Source organism: Pogona vitticeps, chromosome 2 (assembly GCF_051106095.1).
Source record: "Pogona vitticeps strain Pit_001003342236 chromosome 2, PviZW2.1, whole genome shotgun sequence".
NCBI classification, from domain to species: domain Eukaryota; kingdom Metazoa; phylum Chordata; class Lepidosauria; order Squamata; family Agamidae; genus Pogona; species Pogona vitticeps.
In genome coordinates, this window is record NC_135784.1 from 240,341,102 (window position 1) to 240,364,427 (window position 23,326).

The 23,326-nt window shown below is 41.1% G+C and overlaps 2 long non-coding RNA genes across 2 annotated transcripts in view; one reads left to right on the forward strand and one right to left on the reverse strand.

Annotated features, from left to right (window-relative positions):
• LOC140704876 (uncharacterized) lies at positions 1-4,004 on the reverse strand. Its single transcript, XR_012084353.2, has 3 exons — positions 3,916-4,004; positions 214-272; positions 1-71 (listed from the first exon to the last, which is right to left on the reverse strand). It is a non-coding gene; the product is annotated as an uncharacterized LOC140704876 (long non-coding RNA).
• The window catches only part of LOC144586953 (uncharacterized), a 25,086-nt gene continuing 4,750 nt past the window's right edge, over positions 2,991-23,326 (forward strand). Inside the window, exons 1-2 of the long non-coding RNA XR_013542051.1 lie at positions 2,991-3,264; positions 17,416-17,533. This is a non-coding gene — a long non-coding RNA (uncharacterized LOC144586953). The remainder of the gene's footprint in view (positions 3,265-17,415; positions 17,534-23,326) is intronic.

Here is a 23,326-nt window from a genome sequence, read left to right on the forward strand (position 1 = left end):
TGTGCATAGAAGATTTACTTTTTGACGGTGTGGGTCTTTTTGACTCCAAAACTGATGACATCCTGGAGACCCTATAGAAGATGAAAAAGACAGCCCGTTCATATAATGTACAACCCTATTACAGACCACAATAGTATCAATGGAAACATCAATACCCATACCAGTCCTCAAATCGTACTCAGGAAAGGAGAGGTATTTCCCACAACAACCTACCTCATATCAGCCTTGTCACCAGGACCAATGCCATCGTCCTCGCCAATCCTTCAGGAAATCTGAAAGGAAACCCAAGCAGAGCCTTTGACTCTCTCATTCCTGCAGTCCCTCATTCATACATTTCTCCCACCCTTCATACATTTGTCCTACAGAGCAGAATTAGCTTCAAGTTCCCCAGTTTAGTCTACCCCTTTTAGCACTGAACTTAGTGGAATCTAGTTGATTAGCTGACTGTTGATTAGCTGACTGTGCCATCAAACCAATTCCAACCTTCCCACCCTTCATACATTTTACGCAACTGGACTCTCATTACCACAGACGCATGGGTGCTTGCCATTATTGCACACGGCTATGCCATAGACTTCATGGATACTCCTCCACCTCGTGTCATTTCCACCCCTCCTTCTGCCGTCCTCAAGAAAGAAATAAGACTCTTGTTAAAAAAAAACAGCCATCTTGCCTATCACTCCAGATCCACTCAACCCAGGTTTCTTCTCCATCCCATTCTAGACCAAAGGGACTTAAATTCCTTCATCGCGTACCACCGCTTTCGTATGGTGACTTTGGAGCATATCCTCCCAGTGATCCAACGCAGAGACTGGTTTCCAGTAATAGATTTAAGTGACGCTTATTTCCATAGTTTTATCAGGCGCGATCATCACAAGTACCTTCATTTCACTCTTGGAGGCGCTTCTTTTGCGTTTACCGCCTTGCTATTCGGACTCTCCACAGCCCCTCAGGTATTCACAAAATGTATGCCACCCGTGGCAGCTTTCCTTAGCACACAAGGGATAGCGGTGTACCCATACATCAACGACTGGCTCCTCATGGTACACTCAGAAGAACAAGTCATCTGCCATACCTTGGTCACGTTGACCCTTCTAGCAGACCTGGGGCTCCAGGTCAATCACAAGAAGTCCATAGTCATTCCATCAAAAACTGTAAGCTACATAGGTGCAGTACTAGACTCCCAGCAGACCAGAGCATTCCTCCCTCAAGACTGTGCAGTCAAAATACACTCTTTAATCCAACAATTCCAGCCTCTGAGGTATGCAATGATTCATCACACACAGAAAATGTTGGGGCTCATGGCCTCAACAACGTCTGTAATCCCACATGCCAGGCTGAAAATGAGATTGTTACAGGCCTGGTACCTGTCACTGTCCGATTCTCTAGTGGACTCACCCAACAAACGTCTTCGAATCACTTGTGAGTGGGTGAAACAATTTCTCTGGTGGACCGATCTGACCAACCTCTTCCTGGGTCACCCATTTGCACCACTCTTACTCACCTCATGAATAACCACCGATGCCAGCCCTGTGGGATGGGGAGCCCACTGCGAACACCTTCAAGTGCATGCAACCTGGTCACCGAGGGAGAGGCGTCTCCACATCAACAGCCTGGAACTCCTTGCCATCTTCAAAGACTATTGAATATTCCTCCCGATCATAACTGGCACGGCGGTTCAAATAACAACAGACAATACAACAGCCATGTTTTACATAAACAAAACATCATGGTTTTGAGCTTGCCTTGATCCATACATCTCACATTCCATGTTCTAATCGTATGTATCATGCAGCATCAGACCTTCTCTTACTTCAGTGCACATTAACCACTAGACATCTGTGCACTTTCCAAGGCTCTCCACGGACAGGAGGCTATAGAAAGGCTAAGTGGGATGGAGACCAGCAAGAAATAGTGGTTTGATCCACCTGTTTGGTCTCCCACAACCTTATTCCACCTGTGGCTCTCATGAGTATGGCAGGCCTACCTCAGATGTGCCCTGGAGTGGTTCCATTTCCCTCCAGGCAAGAGACACTCTTCCCAGAGCTCTCCGGTCCACAGTCCAGTCCTTAGATATCCGAGTGGTTTCTGTCACCCCCAGGGGCGCCAAATAGAACCTTTGGTCCACACTCCTTACACATGTCAAGGAGAGGGGGAAGTCTCCTCAGTGTTTTACAAAACCTATCTCTGCACCTTTCCTGCCAGCTCCAGCTGTCACAATTTTCCAAGCATGCTAGCAATTATTTGCCAGAGGACACGATGGTGCCTTTCCACAGGTGTCCCTCAAGACCACCACTCAGCCAGTGGGCCTCTTCCTTCTGTGCAAGCAGAGTAACACCTCTCTGCATCACAGGGCCTTTCAGATTAATCAGTGACAGGATTGCAACTTTAATCTCTTTGCTCAACTTTTTAAAGTTGTTGGATAAAATGGACACCCAAAAATTTTCAATGTTTTTTTTTACAAAACATGTTTTTATTTTCTTTTATGTCTTCCTCACCCTTGCCCCTATAGAGGAACTTGAGGCAGCTGATGAATGGTTTAAGAAGCAAAAACCTAACACCCTTTTTCCTTTCACTTTGGCTTTGAAATGTGAGAAGATTTGTTCTATGTAAAAGCCACTGCTTTAGATAGTCCCACATGTATGAGATCAGCTTTGGACTAAGTGATGAATTTATGAAGAAATACTTTTTAAAAATAAGAATAAAATAAAAACCTGAAAAACACAAGCAGATTGCAAATTCTAGGCATTTATTGAATAACTAATTTTGAAGATAACGTAGGATAAATGAAATGTTTCTGCCTGTGAAAACAGGGTATTTACTTGTGTGCTGTTTGTATAATCAAAATGAGATGTACTTCTCAGCAATTTACTTGCTACTTGAAAGAAAACTGTTCCCATAGCAACTGTGTAACAACAAGAATGAATTGCGTATAGATGAATCATGACATTACCTGCAAGACAAAGAATCAAATCCCTCTCCCTCCCTCCCCCCCTCTCTCTGTGTTTCCCTCATGCACTCACAGGACTGACTTTAGCATTAAAAGAAATATTTTAATTCAGTTTGCTCAGTTTTTTTTTTTAACTTTATGATACTAACGGGAGTCAAGAACTAGCCGGGTATGCAACAGAGAGTATATTTAGCATTATAAATAGAGAACTTGTCCATGCAAAAATCTTCTATTCATATTATTAATTCAAGCTGAGGACATGGAACCTAGTTTTGCAGAATTAGACCTCCTGATTTCATCTCCACTTCACAAAGGTATTTCTATGGATAGATTTGGAGACTCAGTTTCCCTGTTATTTATTGCTTCATAAATGTATAAAGTGAAACCCTTAGCTTGAAAATGTGTTCTGTTCTGTTTTTGCTTTTGCTTGAAGAAGGGAATGGTAAACCACTTCTGAGTATTTTCTGCCTGGAAAACCTTGAAAAGGGTCGTCTTAAGTCAGAATTGACTTGGTGACACGTGATCATTATCACATTGTTGTTACATAGGAGACCAAGAAGTTTACCATGGAAAATATAGAACACGTCAATTAGGAAGTTAGACAAGAATTGTTTTGCCTCTTTCCAACAAGAGCTATGCAAGACACAGGGCTAAATACAATATCAGCCTTGACTCTCTATTAAAGTAGTATGTTGGAATGAAAAATATTTGTAAATTACAAGTAAGGAAAGTTCAATTTATTTTAAAGGGCCAGCTCTAGTCTTTGGAAACCTTTGAACTCCTCTTAGATTCAGCTACCTGGCTGCATAAGTTTACTAAGGCGTAATACTGTAGTTTCTATGGACAGAAAAGAGCAGATACGGATTAAATGGTTTTCAATGCATTCCTATGGGAAATGCAGATTCAACATAAGAACTTTTCAACTTGAGAACCACCTTCCAATACGGATTAAGATCCCACTGTACCTGGTCAGGGGATTGATTCCTCAAGACGCTTCCTGAGAGAAGAGCCAGCCAGTGTAGACTTGAGCAAGCTGCTGAGTCCCAGAGCACCACCAGCAGAAGAGACTAATAAACCATTTCTGAGAACTTTATACTTAGGAAGCCCTGGTAACAATCACCACAGGTTGGAATTGATTTGATGGCACACAGTCAGCTAATCAACTAGATTCCACTAAGTTCAGTGCTAAAAGGGGTAGACTAAACTGGGGAACTTGAAGCTAATTCTGCTCTGTGAATCCCTGCACTTCTGATGCACAGCTAGAGGGTTTAACTAAAATTCAAAACTCTGCAATAGAAATAATGTTTCTGTAAGTTATGCCATGTATGACTGATGTTATCAGCTGGGACATTTTTTCAGAAATAAAACATATCCTGTTGTTATGTGCCACCAGGTTGCCTCAGGCAACCCTTTGAATGAGAGATTTTCAGAAAGTCCTGTCCTCAGCAGCCCCACTCAGCATCTGCACATCCATGGCCGTTGTTTCCCTGATTAATCCATCTCATATTTGGTTTTCCTCTTTTCCTTCTGGCTTTGACTTCGCCCAGCATTATAGAATCTTGCCTTCTCATGATGTGCTCGAAGTAGAACATCCTCAGTTTCATCATTTTTGCCTCCAGAAATACTTCAAGCTTCATCCTAGGACGCTGCTCTGTTCCAGCACCATATTTCAAACAAATCTCTTTTTTTCCCTGTCAGCTTTCTTCACTGTCCAGCTTTCACACTGATGCATAGTAATCAGGAATACAAGAATATGGATGATACAGTATTACTCTTGATCTCATGTGAAACAACCTTACATTTGATTATCTCTTCTAATTCCCTCACTACTGCCCCTCCAAATCTCAGTCTTCTGATTTCTTGGCTGCAGTCTCTATTTGGATTGAAGATTGAACAAAATCTCTTACAATTTAAATGTCTTTATTGTCAGCGTTAAAGTTGTATAATTCTTCTATGGTCTTGATTTTTGCCTTCCATGTTCAACTGCAGTTCTGCAGTCCTTTCTTGCACTTTCTCCATAAGTTGTTTCAAGTCATTGTTACTTTCTGCCAGTAAGATCTGCATAAATTATTGATGTTTCTTCCACCAATTTTCACTCCTCCTTCATATGAATCTAATCCATCCTTTCTGTATGATATGTTCTGCATACGGATTGAACAGGTAAGTGGATAAAATGTTCCCTTGTCTGACACCTTTGCCTATAGGAAACCATTCTGTCTCTCCATATTCTGTCCTAGCAGTAGCTTCTTGTCCCAAATACAGGTTATATATCAGGACAATGAAGTCCTGAAATATACTCATTTCTTTCAGAACAGTCCATAGGCTTCTCATGACCCACACACTTTGCTATGATCTATAAAGCACAGATATTCTTTGATGAGCTCCAGTAGCCAGAGGATATTTGCAATATGATCTTAAGCACCTCTTCCTTTTTGAAATCCAGCTTGAACATCATGCATTTCTTGCTCCACATAAGGAAAAAATATTTGTTGCAATGCCTTGAGCATCTCTTTGCTTGCATAGGAAGTTAGAGCAATGGTCCTATAGTGGCTGTACTCCTTGGCATCTCCTTTCTGCTGATGTGGCCATTACTCCTTAAAAGGGTGGACAAATTTGTGTCTGGTGCCTCATCTGTGACTACTCCACCTTGGGTGACCCTGGGTGACCTTGCTGGGAGTCCAGGCTCATAATGGAATCTAGCCTCCTGTCGGCACTGCTCTTTGCTTCTCTGACACAGTCAAACCGCTTCATCATGCTAAGATGTGCATCCAAGAAGGAGAAAACATTTCCTACTTCAGATTAAAGAACTGGGAGAAACATTAACAGAAACATTAACATTTTGCCTCGGAGATTAGGTACAATCTTCACAGCAGCTGGAGAGAAAAGAGATTATAAATTGTGTCTGTGTGCATGTGTGTACTCACACACATGTATACATAGAAAAATGTGTATACAGTATATGAGGGGAGAGAGAGAGAGAGATGGATAAACATAACTGCCTGGATGTTTGGCTTCTATTTAAAGGCACAATTTTTGTACTGTCATTCTAAATGCTGAACTTTAGAACTGATTGCAGTTCTAGTTTAGGTCTTAACTTCTAGAATTGGTACATCATACAAACTGTAGGTAATTTTCTGTGTACTGCATTTTCCACAAGACATTGTATGCAGAGCAATTTAAGAAAACAAATACATTATCAGTTACTATAATTAAAGAGTACAACATGAACATATCATAACACATAGAGTACAGCATAACATTGCAATATATGTAAAATATCCCCCACTCCAAAAAGAACCACATATACCAATAAGTCAATATAAATATAGCCAAATATATACTGCCATTACAGAATTCATTACATACTTCATATTAAGAAACTTAACAACAACAAAAATATAAGTTGCTCATATAAAGCGCACAGGAGGAAAATGGGAAAGATAAATCATTTGCTGGAGGGCACTGAGCCTATCTTCAAGCAATAGAAAGAAACCGGCTTTGCACTCAGATCCCATGTTTTGCTTTAAAAAAAGTGTGTGTGTGGGGGGGGAAATGGGGCACCTTTATCCCTATGGCAACTCTCTTCCTGGCAGCCTATGAAAGTCTGAGGCTGAAGCTCTGAAGAGCCTGTACCAATCACTGAAGGCTATATTGAATTTGACCTGTGGGCAGACTCCATTGTCAGGCAGTTTTTTCTATTCATATCTTCATATGTTTCTTTTGTTGTTGAGAATACCTAGGAATAATCTTCTCATTTAGATGTTTATATCTGAGTAATCTCTGCCCTCTTGAATCACAATGACATTCCATATCTAGTATTACTCTCTTTTTGTTTAATTCATGAATATATCCAAACCAGAATCTTTATAAAATCCAGTCTGTAAAATATTTGCATATTAAGTTGCCTGTTTTTGTTGTTGTTTGGTCGTGGGCCCTACTCCTCCTAGCCCACCCCCAACAAGGGGAAATTGAAATGCTCTGTGGGGTCTTTTGGGCAATCAACATTAATTCAGAAGGGAAACAAATAGCTGTCTTCCTTTCCCAACGCCAGGTGTTCACTAATTGTACGACTGAATAATGGATAATAGCACATCCTAGTGTATTTATCACTCCCCATATCTTTTTACAATGCAAAAGAGGTCATTTGAGACTGTATCACTCCCTATCCCCTCCCCAAACTTTCTATTCATTAACAAGTATCTGTCTCTGTAAAGGCTGTTGCTTAAGAGAGAGAGAGAGAGAGAGAGAGAGAGAGGCCGCATTACCTGGAAACAATAATGGAGTGCAATACGGCATGAAATTGTAATTAGGTTTAACTAGAGCCAGGCTACAGTCACTGTAATCAGTATCACTCAAAATTCATTTCACACTTTTGAAAGGATGTGAGGTGAGATTGATTTAATGGTGACCAAAGCTGGCTCCCATAAATCTATAACCTTTTGTAAAGGGGAGATTTGTGGAAGGGGGAGGAAGACACACAGAGAGAAAGTGTATGTGTGAGAGGGAGAGGGAGAGGGAAGAGTGTTGTATTATTAGCTCCATAACAATGCACTGCCATTTTAATGAGCTCTATGGAAATATTAATGGGCTGATTATCATCTGAACTTTCAGACTTTTGTATTATCCTTTAGGTTTCGAAAAATCTGACATGTAAACCAGAATGTTAGAAACATGTTTTTAACCTTTTGAGCACACTTTAGACTGAATAAACAGTGGAATGCTCTCTGAGATCAGGACTAAAAATGTGGGGTGAGATCATTCTAGGTATGTGTTGCCTGAAGCCAACTTGATAGATGGGAAGTGTAACAATATGTGTTGTTTGTTCATTTTCTTGTGGGTAGCATATTTTCCATAGAGAGTGAAGTGAAACTTGAAGGAAGGAGGGCATGTCTGAGGAAGCAGATAGTAATCCATGAAAGCTCCCACTGATTTAATAGTCTTTATGGTGCCGCAATAATTTTGTTTTTATTTTTGCTTTTGTTTTTTTAATATGTAGAGGAATAAGACAGCCATTTATTGACAGCTTGTAAGGCACTGAGTTTTAGAGCATGACCTGCAAGCTGCCTCATTCACAGCATAAACCCAGCATGGATGAGTTGGGTGGTTTGGGGCAATGGGCCATAGTCTCTTAGCCACAATCTCTCTGCAGGTGCAATAAGGGGGTGTCGTGATAACAGGTTCATCTGTGTCATTATGCAGCAGCCTATATACCAGGAAAGACTGGATATCAGTCAATCAGGTTTCTTGAGGTGCTGATTATACAACATGTCTGTATTGTGTTTTCTTCTTCTTGTACCGTTTTAAAAAATGTTGTGCCTAGAGAGCTGTTTCTATGATTTTTCTAACTTCCATTAATTTTTTGCTTTTAATGTGTACTGTAACTCTTTTCCTTGAGATTTATTAAAGATTAGGTCCCCCTTAGATATAACACAGCCTGTTCACTGCCCATCTGCTTGGTTCACTTGCCAGAAGGTCCCCCTGTTTAGGAAGGGGAAAGGCAATCCTATGGCTTGGAGTTGTTTTTGGTTTTCCTTTTATTTACTGCCTTTTCTGAACATGTGGAAAGGGACAGGTCCCACAACAGAAATCTTCCCATCTGTTAGGTGAACAGGGCTTCCCTTCATCTTGGAAATGTGAAGGATGGGAAATGGCAGGAGATAATTATTCAAGGTGATATCAAAGTAAGCTCCCTGTTTGCTTTTTATAAAAGTTGACCAGGAATAAGCTTCACAAAGGAGATCATAATTATAACAGCCTATGTATGTAAACATTGCTGACATCGGTAGACAGTCAAGCACAAAGAGAAGAGGGCTCTTCTTAACAAATAGCACTTGGTGCAGAAGGAGCATGGAAGTTATGGTATTTGTATTTCAAACACCTCTTCCTTCTTTTCATAGGAACCCTCTTTTCTTAAACAAATTCCTAAGAAGTATGTAAATAAAAATCCTCTGTGGACCTTTTTGTTTATTTTGAGGATTAACTGACAGGTTTCAATGAGGAGGCTAATATCATGCACTTAAAACTCTGCTGCTGGAATAAAGCAAAAAATAAACAATGTTTTTAGGAGGGATGAAAAGGAGTGGGAAGTCATGGGGAAAGAAAACACTGTACCAAGAGAAAAATGGTGGATGGATGGTGGGAATAGATAACTAGAGCCCTGTAGAAAGAACAAAGAAGAGAATACAAATAGCTACCTGAGGTTTTTTTTTAATTCACCTCTATAGAACCAGAGCTCAAAAGGTCAAAATGTCAGGACTTTTTGATATTCATGGACCATTCTAGACCTTGAATAATTACTTTTGAAATGTAATCATTTACCATTATAGTTCTAAGAAGTTACTGTTACACTTTTTTAAAAAAATTAAATGTCTTGAAGCAATCAAAAGAGTTACTTCTACTTCAAAAAACTGCAACATGCTTGTGATATAAAAACACCCTCTTGCTGCCAACCTGATAGTTCCTTCAGCACTGGCACCAGGTAGCAGCACAAGGCGACACCTGAACCATGTGATATTCCTCTTCCACTCAGGAATCAGTTTGGTGCAGTCATGGGTCTGGATCCAAAACCCTAGTAATAGGCACACCACACACCATTGGTACAAGGCATGTTGCTGAGAAGGCTTTGGTATCTCAAATATTTTCCTTGCCCCATTTAAGAGTGATATGAAAATTAGTAGTGACTATCAAGAAAGGAGGGATTTGAAATTACTGTCATTACCTCCTGATGGCCAAGTACTCACATGGGTAAAAAAAAAAAATCTTGTCTTCTATACTCAGGCACAATTCAACTGGAAGCCTTTTAAGACACAGGAGCACTCTAAAGTTACATTTAAAGGGGGAAGTGTGATCTGTTACTTTTGTTCAACACTTTGAGAAGTTGAAGCTGATAGATGGCCTTCTCAACGTTGAAGACAAATACAAACCTTACCTACTATCAGCTATAAATAGAGTGTCTCCACCTAATTCGTTTCTAATTATGGCTTGTCCCAGAAGAATTGCATTCTGCTACATTTTACCTTTCTGCTTCTCCTAGTGATAACGCAGATTTTGGTAATCTAAGAGAGACCGACTTCGATTGCTTTAGCCTCCTAGGAAAGTGAAATACTTATTATGTTGCAAATTATGCTGTAGGTATGGTAAAAAGGACAAAATATGTTTGAATTGTAGAAGATGAGGAGATCACAACACAGAGCGTTCATGCTAATTGCTTTAAACCCCCCTTCAAACTATGTATGATTGCTTTTATAGGGTATAATGTGGTTCATTTCAGGCACTTTCAGTATATGCCATAATTGTACAGTTGTGGCTTTGATCAAGACAGTGTTTACACTCCAGGGAATCTACATTTGTTCCAATATTCAAAGTACCATGTCTTGTTTCAGAGAAATTGCTGCTATTTGAATGTCCATTGCTGCTGTTGAGTGCTGAGTGGCATGTGGTTGCAAGACAGAAGTGCCTAATGGATAGCACCTATGTCCCTGTGGGTGAAGAAAAACACAACTCTCCCTCCATTGCTGATGCCACATTTGAAGGCTGTTTGAATTTTAAAAAATAGTCTACAGGAACTTAGTGGGTCCCACTGTGCTAAACATATGGGAAGTATCCCATAAAGAGGTCCATTCTTTCTGTCGGGCATCCTACAGACAGACAAAACACGTCACTTTAATGCTGCAGTGGTCAATGCAAGCAAATTTCCCACACCCAGTGCACTTTCTGTCGGTTTTCTCATCTATTTCTCTGGTGCAGAGATAACAGTTGGAGATGTGTGGCTTTTTCTGTTGAATGATATCAGCATATGATAGGTTTTTGGTTTGCAAATCTTTGGAGAAAAGGATCTTCCACCACAGTTCATTCAGTGTGGAAATATGTTTCAGTCAGTTTTGTCACCACACTGTGAAAATAAGCCAGGCTTCCTGTGATAGCCAGATTTCTCCTGAGAAAGTGTTTTCCTTCAGATAATATGGTGTGTTAGCATCACAAAAACACCACTTTGCCTAATTTACTTGGCATATACTGGCATATTTGCCTAATTTACTTGGCATATACTGGCAGCCATTGACAGCTTTTGGGTGCACCACTTTCAAAGCAAACAGCTAGTTTACCAGTGGTTCTCTGTTACTCATGTTTCCTTGTTGAACACCAAGTACCTTACAAGTGCAAAAATCCTCTCCAAGTTCATCACTGCTCTGAAATAGCAGCACCCTAACACACTGAGACACATTTGATGTAAGAGTTCTTCCAAGTTATCATATTGTCAATGATACATTCCCACCAGGAGTAGGTCCATGTATGTCTTCAACTCAGTAATGTCAAGAGGTTTCCATGCTTTCATGTTAGTGGGTTGCTTCTTGTTCCATTACCTGAATGCACACTGTGACTTTATAAGTACAGTGGTGCTTTGACTTATGGACTCCCCTACCTACAAACATTTCGATTTACAAACAGCTCTGGATGCAAAATTTTGCTTTGACTTGTGACCGGAGCTTCGACTTACGAATGGGAAAAAATGCGGGGACGGTGGGGAAAGCAGGAAATTTGAACCTTCAGTTAACCATCAGCCAGCAAAGAGGCTGCTTGTGTGCTACCTCACTTGCCCCAGCGATTAGAAAGTGTGGATAGGGAGAGAGACTTCAGACTGCCTGGTACTGTACTGTACTGTACGCACTGGTATTTTTTTTATTTTTTTATTTTTTGCTTTTTTTTAAAAAAAATAATTTTTGGATTTGGGCTAGGTGGAGGGGTTATCTTTTTGTGCTCTGATGGGTCTTGCAGACCCTTTCTGCAAGGGTCTGTGCTGGCTGGTGGGCTCTAAAATGGATTTTAGTCTTTTGGTTTTAAAATCAGAAATTTTTTTGCAAGGGTCTGTGCTGGCTGGTGTGCTCTAAAATGGAGTTTGGTTGCTTGGTTTGGTTTAAAATGTCTTGGTGTAAAATGTGTGGGTTTAGCATGTGTTTTAAACTCCAAACTCTCTTCCCCCCCCATTGTCTTCTCTCCCCCCCCTTCTCTTTTTGTGCTTAAAAGCACAAACCTTTGTCTGAGGGGGTCTGTGTGCCTTCTTTCTTTCCTCTTTTCCCCATTGTTCCCTCCCTCCCTCCTTTCCTGCCCTTTTTTTAACCGAAATCATATTGCTGAAAAATTGATTTGGTTGATAATGTCTTCAGCCTTTTAGGGCATATGGAACAAGATTTCAGTCATTTTTTTCTTTCACAGATTTTAAAGGGAAAAAATGGTAGACTGATATGGAAAGGGGACAAAAGAGATTCATGAGTGAACATCTATGAAACTGGTATGGATGACAAGTAGACTAATCCCAGCCCTCCATATCTAGAAAAAAGAAGTATGATTCCCAGCAAAGAGATAAAATAGTCTGTTTATCTTGCTTTTTTGCCAGTGTTAATCAATATGAGGTTTTAGTCTAAGTTCAGCACTAATCCTACCTAGAGTATATGCATTGAAAGAAATAATATGTGTTAATCAGAACGGTTTTAAATATCATTTATTTCAAATGACCTACTCTAAGTAGGACTAATGATAGATTTAACACTTTGACAACAACAGAGAAAAATCCGACTGCACTTTTTAAAAAAAAATATATCACTGATTTGCTGGATCAAATGTTTGTGTACATGTGTCTGAAGTTCTTAAGAGACTTAGATATTTGGGGACACATCCTGCTGCATACTCAAGACTTTCTCAAGCATGAGCATCTTCAACTGGAATCCTGTGTTTAGAATAGAACAGGGTGCACAGCATAAAAGTATGACTGCCGAAAGTGTATGAGAGAGAGAGAGAGAGAGAGAGAGAGAGAGAGAAGTTCAGCTTGATAAGTTGATTATGAAGCAGACATCATAAACATAAAAACGCGCTGTATTCCAAGATTTGTTGTTGCCTGAATATCCATTGTCTGTGTTTTGCTCCCGAAAGATTTGCAATGTTTTGTTCATGCTCTATTAAAAATCCCTTTTAAATGTAGTTGAACTTATTTCCCTAATACATTTCCAGGATGCACGCTTGTGATGTGCAGCCATCAATATCTGCCACCTGTATAGTCTGCACAATGAGGATTTTAAAAGCTACATTTACTTAGGAGTTAAGATCCCAAGGTAGTAAATATTCATTAGACACTTAAATGATTGTTTTAAAGCAGCTTTTGTGATGTGGAGAGCATGCTTCCCCCCCTTCCTTGTCAGCTGCTCAGTGTTTATTTTAAATGTATTAAACTGCCTTGGAAATATTCATTGCACGAAAACCCTTTTTATGTCTGAGTGGATTAAATTTACAAGTCCATATTAATGCTATAAATTGAATTTACATAATTCATTTGCCACAAAGCAGCATTTGTTTTCCATGTATAGTTGTTAATATATGCATTGGAGAAGAAAACACAGAGATGAAATGTTGTCCACATTGATAATTTGCCCTAACCAGAAAATATAAGCCATTTCTGTGTTTGTCAGTTGTTTAGCTGTGGTGTCTCCCAACCATCTCTTCCCTATCACCAGGCCCTTATTTCACAATTAAGTAGAGTGTCTCTGTGTGTGGCCTCTTAAGCAGTGAGGATCTTGTTCAGAAGGCCATGGTCTCTGTTCTGACCCTTAGGAACATGAAACATATATTTAAAATCCATTATTCGTGTTTTGCTTATTAGCGCAAACAAGAAATGGCAGCTGGCAAGATGCATGACAGTTGAGTGCAAGGTCAAGCTCTTTCCTGGATGATATTAAGCATCTTAATGAGAGAGGGAGAGCAAGAGCAAGGAGTTGAGATGGTGCATGCAAAACACTGAAAGGGAAACAAACAAAAGCAGCTAGAAAGTTTTCTCATTTTTGCATTAAGAAGGTAGCAAGTATTAGTCTAAATGATAAAAATTTTGCTGCCCTGTTTTCTCACAGGCTGACCTGTGAGAAAACACCAGGAGAGGACAAACAAGGATACCTTACATGTCTATTGGAAAATAAAGGCTGTAATTTTATTGATCACAGCTGAAGAAACGTGGGGCAGCACAGGCGATGGACCAGGAAATGGCTGGCATGCTTACTAATTGAGGAACCACTGCCCCAACCTGCATGCTGGGAGAGACCTAGGATGATGTTGGATCCCACATGGGTGCCAGCCACTGCGTGGTTCCCCACCACCTGTGGATGAAGTAGATCCAACAAATCCAGAGTTGAGCCTTCATTTTGAAGATCTTTAAGGGACCCCCTTAAGAGGAGTAATTGGGAGTGCAAACTCACTTCCCCTAGACTGGATCTGGCTGAGGTGCAGAGGAACCCTTGCCTGTTGACTGCCAAAGCAGTCCCTGTGAGAGGTTGACACTAGCTCCACAGTCCTCAGCGACCCCAAAAAGCTAGCATCAATGAGGTCTTGAGCAATTTCGTCTCAGACACTGATCAACAGCTCCTGGGTAGAAGCTGGATGAGCCTAGGAAGGATTGTAATTGTAAAGGATCTCTAGGTGTCTAGATAAAGTAGGGAAAATCCGTTCAATCCCACCAAGGTCCTACGTGCTGCAAATGAGTTATATGGGTGTGGGAACATATATGGGTCAGCCGAAAGCAAGGAGGCTAGGCAGCAAACCCAACACTAAACAGAAGATCCCAAAGGGATTCTGCCCAAGAGTGATTTCACTTTGGGGAGATGTCCTCCCAGAAATCTCAGCTCTTACAAGAGGCAGCCCAACAGCCTTGCTCAGGTGACTCCACTCCTGCACCATGTGAATGCTCTGGTCCAAGATGCATATGCTGCCTGTTATTGCTACCAATGGCAGTTCCTTTAGCTACATTGGGGAGGGGAGTGTCATGTACCTGCTCTTGTCATTACTTCCTTGCTACCATTCCTGGTGCCTCTGTATCCTCCTATTGCTTCCTGCTGCTGCTGCTGCTTCTGATCTCCTTTGCTTCTGTTCTTCAGGTTTGGGCGCATTTTTGAAACTCTCAGATCCACTGTATTAGCTTTCCTCACCCAAACACACAGCCAGTCATTTTATTTAGGGCCCATGTTTCTCCCAATAAAGGGACTGAAGGCAGCTCACAATTTTTTTTAAAGCAAATGTAGTGAAAAAATAAATTATGATATATCAGAAAATGTTTAAATATATTATCATCAAGGCAACCTGTGAACAGAAACGCAATGCCCCTGCCCCTGTGGGCATCGTAGCTTCCAGTTAGCTAGCCAGGGAAGGAGATTTTCATGGTTCTCTGTGTGCTAGGGAAGGCCTTCAAGGCCAGTGAGGGGAAGTATATGGCAGCTCCTTACATCTGACCGCATATGCTGGCTGCAAAAGGATGCTCTGGTTAAGCTGGAAAATTTCAGCCAGCACTGAAGATTGGAAAATAAAGTTGTTATTGTTGTTTTTTAGTGTGGTGGTGAGAAAGATCACGCTTCTCTCCTTCAGCTACCTAGTCTGTCCTGTCAGGTCCATTGTCAGGTGTTTTTCTCAGCCCAGAGCTGTTAATTATAAAGCTTGAGCCTGAGACACCTTGGAGAGGCACCCCCAGTCGATAGATACTGATAGCTCTTAGCACTGCCAATCAAAAGGGATTGTGCACCTATTCTGTAGATTCCTTCTTCTTTTTTTTTCTCCTGATAAAAAACAGAGGGAAGAAGCATGAGAAAACATGACAAGGTTACAAATGGTAGAAGCACTAGCACATCTCCTACTACTACCAAAGGCAAGAAGAGAAAGTACCATTCCTCACTACTCACTACCATGATGCCAATGACGACAATAGTGATAGCTGCTGTGGAAAGGGTGATGGCGGTAGCAGTGATTTCTTCTTGCCTCCCAGCTCTGTAGCTGTACTGTGAAGGTGAGGAGGTGGAGGCAATGGCAGCTAGAGCAGTGGTTCCCCCCCCTTGGGTTCCGAGATGTTCTTGGACTACAACTCCCAGATATCCTGACTAGTACAGCTAGTGGTGAAGGCATCTGGAAGTTTTAGTCCAAGAACATCTGGGGACCCAGGGTTGAGAACCACTAAGTTAGAGAATGAGGCATTGTGGTTGTGGAGAGTGGGGGGGGCAGTAGTGGTTCTACCACTGCGGCCAGTATTCTAGGATCTGAGGCTGTTCATTCTGTTCGGTGGCTGGTGCAAACCTGCTAAAATTCTGTGTTTGCAGGATAAAACATTTTTCCAGAGGCTTTCAGAGTTAATGGGGTAAAGACCAATCTCTTTTCTCCTACTCACAACTTCTTCACAGCCTGTGTCCAGGATTAAATATTCTTCTCTCTACCATAGGGAATGGGGCCTTCTTGTTGCATGGCCAAAGCCTAGAGAGCCTTCTGTATAAGAATTTTATTGTGCTTCATCCCTGTCTCATTCACAAAATGTTATGGGGGGTGGCATGGGAGTTGAGGCGATCAAATTTTCATCAATAGCTGTTTCTTATTTTCCCTCTACTGCTTTTACCTGTTCCCTTATCATGGGGGGGGGGGGGAGAGAAAAACATTATCCACACAATGTTTTTGACAGTTGTGTAATGAGATATCCATCTGAAAACAATCAAAGTGGTCTAGCAACTCATGCCAGGAGTAATGTAAGGGAAGAACAAAGGGCTAAATTCATTTGTTAGCCTCATCTATAGTAGACCCATTGGATCAGTGGAATGTACATGTGTTGACTTAACAAAGTTTTATTGATTTAATAACCACTTCCTGTACCTGGTCTCATCTAATATACAACCATGTATACTAGTACCTCGGTTTACGAACACCTCAGTTAACGTAATTTTCGGTTTACAAACGGAAATCTGTTGAAAATAATGCCTCGGTTTATCCCCCCCCCCGTTTTTTTCCCACTTTGTGAAGAAAGTTTCCCCAGGATGCATTGTGCCTGGAGGTTTGTAGCACCCCCCCCATTCCTATGGCAATCCATGCTTCGGTTTACGGATATTTCGCTTTACGTAATGTCCCGTAGAAGGCATTAATTTTGTAAACCAAGGTATGCCTGTATAGTCCCATCAGTAGACTTTATGGGATTTGGGTATTAATTCAGTTGGTCTGCTCTTTAGCTGAGGGTAGCAATAGGACACTAGCCAGCAGGTTTACTCTAGCTGGTACAGTTCTGTGTCAGGTGTCAGCCACTGGGGCTGCACCATCTCAAGCCAGTCCTTATCCACCAGACAGGTTGTCAGTATTGTCTGTGGGTCAAACCATTTGTTCAGTCCAGATAGAACAGTCAATTCCACAACAGAGAGTAGACAGATGTAATCTTGTTGGTAGTTCATTTGTGAAAGGTTCCAGGAATCTGGACTAACAGCATGGAATAGAGAGAAGAGGCAAACTTTCACATTGTCTACCACAAAGGCTCTGCTGGTAGCAAACACACAGACTTTACTACTCCCAGCCAGCCTCTCCCTGCTTGCAGTTAGCACTGAAATGCTGGCTGTGGTTTTCTTGTGATATTTTCATCTTGTGTCTCTCCCTTAGACAAATGGGCCTCACATCTACTGCACTCTCTTCATCTTCAGGCACTTCTCTGTCTGGGCTGCTTCTGGAAACCTTTGGATCAAAACTGACTGTTGGCACACTGCATTCACCTTCTACACAGGTCTTTCCCATCCTTTCTTCTGAAACTGACTCAGCAAGGTGAGGTTTGATAGAGACTAGCAAGTGAATTTACATTAAATGTGTTATTGCTTTATTAATTTATTTGCAACCATACAATCAGGTTTCATATCATAAGACTGTTAATCTCTGTATTCTCTCTGAATTCTTAGCCTCAGATAAGAATCATTGTGCACAAAGATAGAATGTCAATCATAATTACACATTAAATTTAACAATGCTTACCCATTGAGGGGGACCATCTTGGGTCAGTCATAGGGCATTGTGTTTCTCGATGGAATTGCAAACTCAAACAATTAGAGACATTGAATCTGACATTACTGATGTGGTCCCTCTGTAGTGAAAGGAAGTTGTACCAGGAACCCTTGAGTTTGGCAATGGCCATTAAATGTTCTTTGTTAATTTGTTTGCCTCAGCCTCTGACTTACTTGTTTGATGTTTAAATAAACCAGCTGAAGCAAATTCTGAAATTGTGATGTACTGGTCTGTACTGTTAGGTCCCTTCAATTTTTCCAACCAGGTAGCCTCATTGACCTTCTCCACACAATTCTGAAGAACACAAAGGAATGAACTCCTTTAAGCATGAAAGGAATGAATACATGGGAATGAAATTCTTTAAGCATGCTGGTACTTATCTCGGATCAAATGTACATGGTGTGGGCTTGCTCTATAAGCATCAATGTCCATTTCAAGACATGTATGTCTATCTTGTGATGTAGAATTAAAATGACTTGCAGAAAGCAGTTGGGTTTAAAAATACTCCCACGGTGGCTGTATCTCTACTACTCATCTGAGGAAATTGTAGGAAAAGCTCTACTTATGCAGCACTTGGGAAGATTGCTTGAGTAAGAAATAAAAATACCAAACAAAATCAGCCCCGATTGGCCATTAGAAGCATCTCTAACATTTACTTGTTTTGTGCTGATGTAGGTATTGGTTTGGGGATTTGAGGGTTGCATCTCTGCAGACTGTTCCTGTACCCTTTTCCTTTCAAATAGCCACCTCTCAGCATGTAGGGATGGGGATCCTAGCAGTGGCAGCAGCTGCCAAGTCCTTGCTGGTGGGTAGGGCAATCTACACACCTCCAGAAATCCAATTTAAGTGGTAGGAAAGGGAGGTTTAAACTAGACATTATCAACTTTTTTTTTTTTTTTTTTTTGGCCATGGCTATAAACACAGTATGAAAGAATATAGGCCGAATCAGGATTGTATAAGTCACATAACAAACCTTATAAGGTGGTGTGAAGAATTGCTTCCAGGCTATGGCCCCCTCCAGATATGCCAGGGCATCCCAGGGACCATATGGCCCCCATTGAGAATGGCTGCTTTAAACCATTCTGCCTGTGCGGGCCAACATCTGGTTGTTGGGGGAAAGGAAAAACAAAACTTGGAAATTGTAGGTGATCGCAGAACAAAAGAAGGCTAATTTAGAAAAAGAACAAAGGAGTCGACAACAGATGTCTGAGCCAGCAGAGCCTACTGGCAACGCCCTGAGAGCTCTTTTATTTACTTAGCATGATTTACATAGTATGTTGTGAGAGAGACAGATAGGATACTAATTACCTAATCACAACTAGGATTGGCTGAAATAACCCTTTGACCTTATACTCTACCTCTAAGCGAAAGGGCAGAATAAGGGGTTACCCCACCTGCTGGCAGTTGCCGCTTCCTGCCAGGAGTGTATGCACTTCACTGGAACAGAATGCAGCTACAACCTTTAAGCAGAAGTTTCCCACAGGAAATGCAACTTTTTGCATGACATTTCCCATAATCTCTATCCAACATGGGGTCCTGAGAATTGTAGTCCAAAAATCAAACACTTCCACATTCTGGGGAAGAGTTAGTGAGTATTTGTCTATGTGTGTTGCCCACATGTTATCTAGTGTCTCTTTGCCTGCTCATGTTCCCCTTCTCTTGTCTGGACCTTTCAGCTGCACCCAACTATGGCCTTTTTACCCAACAGGTACTCCTTTTTTAGATGTTCCAAAGGCAACCTTGTTTCTGGCTTTGGAAGACATCATGATAGGCACAAAACGGAATAGTGAGGAATGGGATTTTACCTAAGTTGAACCTCATGCATCTCAGCTTTACTAGTGTTTGGTCATGTTACCACTTGCACAGCAATTGCAGGGGAAATCTTCAGGGATCTTGCTGACTTGTGGTGCACATTGTAATTAATAAGCCATAAGCCCTGTATTTTTCATTTTGCAGAATATGCAATGTTTTATTATCTCTGTCATTGTTGATGCCTGTTCCTGTTGGATATCTTAGCACACAAAAGAGCCTTGAGATGCTTGTTGATATCAGGATAGGTGGGAGGGGACTGGATTTTTGTTTTGTTGGAAAGTAACTTGCAAACATAGTGAGCTGCTTTCAGTTCTGCTGGACCAAAACAATAGCAACCATAATCCGGAAATCACAAAGTCAGAAATCTAGTTTATTATGATCCTTTTGTAACAAAATATATTTAAAAAAGAAACTTGGCCAATGCAATAGCAAGGTGAGTAAAAACAAAACTTTCAATGGTTAGTAAGAAAGCACCAGTTTGCTTATAATGTTCCCCTAATTTTTCACTTGGCTCCCTCTTTCTTTGGGACTAAATGCTTTTGTAGCAATTTGACACCTTCCCAAATGCTGTTTTCATAGTAGATATAGGGCTGTACTATGTGTGTCTGGGTATGTCTGTCAAGGAAAGGGTGATTCTCCAGTACCCCAAATGTATTATTTTAATGTACAGAGACCCAAATGCTGTCTTGTAGCAAAGTATATGATGTGTATGAATTATGTTTAAAATGCCACTGTGCAGCTATAGGCCTCCCCCCAAAATTTCCTCCTCCATATAAATAGTAATTCAGCAGCTATATAGTCCCTTAATAGTCCCCCCCCCCCCGTAAGTAGCAGGTTTAACTCTACTACCCAGAGTGATTTTACTGTTAGACATGACTGGATACAACTCAGCTTACACTCAAAAAGATACATATCTTTGCATGGGGCAAAGTAGAGAGGACTTTGTCAGGTTTGTTAGAATGTTCTTTCCCTGCTCTGACCTTTTCCTTGCCCTCCCAAGGAGGAAATATCATTCTTTTACTCTCTAGAAAGGAACAGCCATGGCTTTGACATCTCCAATGTAGGGTTCAACTAAATTGCAATTTACCCTGCAGTTTGTGTCAGAGTCAGCATGGTTAAATTTGATGCATTTTTCTTCAGCAGGGCAAAGAATGTCATTACAATGGCAAGATATTCTTTAAGGGGGTGTCTCTTGTCTTTCCTCTGAACCATTATTGAAATCATGCCTTTCTATTGTAATGCTAAAATAAGCACTGCAATATCACAAGTTATATTAATTCAGTGCTATGTCACTTGCCCATTTTTTTAAAAAACAGAGGCAGAGAAGAGGACAGTATTAATGACAGAGGAGGGTAAGTGACTTGTGATCCTGATGAGAATCGTAGTAATCTGATGCATGGTGTAGACGTTTGCCCCTAAAATTACCTGGAATAATGAAACATTCTGTGTGAATGACAACAGCAGTTTAACTGCTCCACGAAATTTCAAATTGACCTGAATCAACCCAGGACAACATTCTTGTCTAGTTGTACCCTCAGTTAGCTAGCACTAGGACTTCTATCATCTTTACATTTTTAGAAAGAAATGTGGATGTGATTCCCTAGTAATGGGAGAAGAGCTCACCTTATAATTCTGCATTTCAAAGCACTGAATCTACAAGTTTATATTGCTCGTGTACCACTGTATGCTTGTTCTCCAACGGCTTATCAGTACAATGATGGGAAGGTTTGAATGTCCAAGAGGATTGATATAATATTTTGGGGATGGTTTTGTTCACCATGTGCAATTCAACCGTCATCATCTACGTACTTCAGGTTTTGATATCCCAAGGATTTCTAATATTAGAGGTGTGCAACATTTTTTTTAAAAAAATGCAACTCTCAGAATTCTGCAGTAATTCCACAGCCAAAATATTGGGAGTTCCTGTTCATAGATGGATGCCTACATTTCACTTACCTGGAACAGGTCTCTCTTTCAGGGTGTCTCAGCCTGTCCAGTGCTTCTTGGAAGGTCCAGTTATTCATGGGTGTTGCAGGCTCACTGCCCATTAGGCTCTGTTATACAGCTCCTTCATATAACTACATCTGGAGTCCTTACCACATGTTCCTCCAGTGGTACTGGGACTGAGAGAAATTCCCCTCCCAAGCTTTTAACATCTAGGTGGACTCATATGGCAGAATGTGATCCTTCAAATAGCCTAGGTTCAACTTTAAGTGTTGAAACCAGCTACATTTTGCATTGGGCCTGGAAACAGAATGACAGCCATGGAAGCTGTTGAAAAACATGTGGTTGCTAAATCAGCAGTATCACATTTCCTAGGATTTCACGGGATAGACATTTACAGTCTCTTGGGATGTAAGAAAAGCAGTGCAGGCAAGGATGGGGAGAAAGGCGGGTTTCTCCTTCCCAGGCTTTGTGCCACTGCAGCCAGTTTGTCTCCAAGTACAGTGGTGCCTCGACTTACAAACAAGCTGACATACGCCAGTTTCAAGTTACGACCAGCTCCAGCCACAAAATTTTGCTTTGACTTGTGGCCAGAACTTCAAGCTATAACCAGAAAAAGCCAGAGAAAAAAGGCAGGGAATTAAAATTGCTAACCGTTCGTGGTGAAGAGGCTGCTTCTTTGTAGCTTTCGTCCCAGCGGTTAGATATGTGAAATAGGAGGAGGTTTCAGACTGCCTGGTAAGGTAAGGTGCTGCTTTCTCCTTTAAAAAAAAATGTTCTGGGTGGGGTTTGCAGTGTGGTTTTGGGCTGGGTGGTGAGATTATGTTTCTATGCTGTGGTGAGTCCTGCAGGGTTTGTTTGTTTTTTGCTGTTTTTTCCCCATTTCTGATGGGTCTCGCGCGGTTTGTTTGCTTTTTGCTTTCCTCTTTTTTTGCATTTCTGAAGGGTCTTGCATGGTTTGTTTGCTTTCTGCTTTGCTTTTTTGTGTTTCTGAAGGGTCTTGCACAGTTTGTTTTCTTTTCTTTGTTTTTTCCCTTGAGCCGGAACAGATTAAGTGCATTTCCGATGGGGCTTGCAGTGTTTTGGTTTTTTTGGGTTTTTTTGGTGATTGTTTTCTTCAGCCGGAACGGATTAATTGCATTTCAATGCATTCGTATGGGAAATGGTGCTTTGACTTACGACCATTTCGAGTTATGACCACAGTGCCGGAACCAATTACGTTCGTAAGTCGAGGCACCACTGTAGTTTTCATAGGCTGCAGAGTTCATTTTCACCTTGCTCCTTGTGGTAGAAGGGGCCTAATTTTAGCCTGCCAAAATACCAATAGTGAGGGGAGGGGAGGGGAGAGTGCCAGTGGGTGCATGAACTTGTGCCTTTTGGAGCAACACACATACAAAACTCTTTGTGCTGAGCAGGTCAGCCCTGGCATCACCTGGGAATGTGCATCCAAGTTTTAAAGCCATCTCACACATTTTTAAAAAACCAAATGTTCTCCTCTTCCAGAACTGCTTGCCCTGATACTTGTCTACCTATATAGACACCAGAACCAGTATAAAAATTCTCCATGACTTCAACCAAGGCCCTGAAACCTGGAAACCCAATTCACATCTTGAGTGTAGCTTATCCAGTGAGCATTCTGGCCACACAATTTGGGAGCAGCTAACATTTCTGAACACTTCTGAAGACTTTGGACTAGAAGATAATCTGAAGGATCCATGTCTGATGAACTGGAATGTCCCAGAATTATTTGGGCAGATGGCCACTGTGAGACTGCTCTGAATTACAAGAGATAAAATAAGGTAT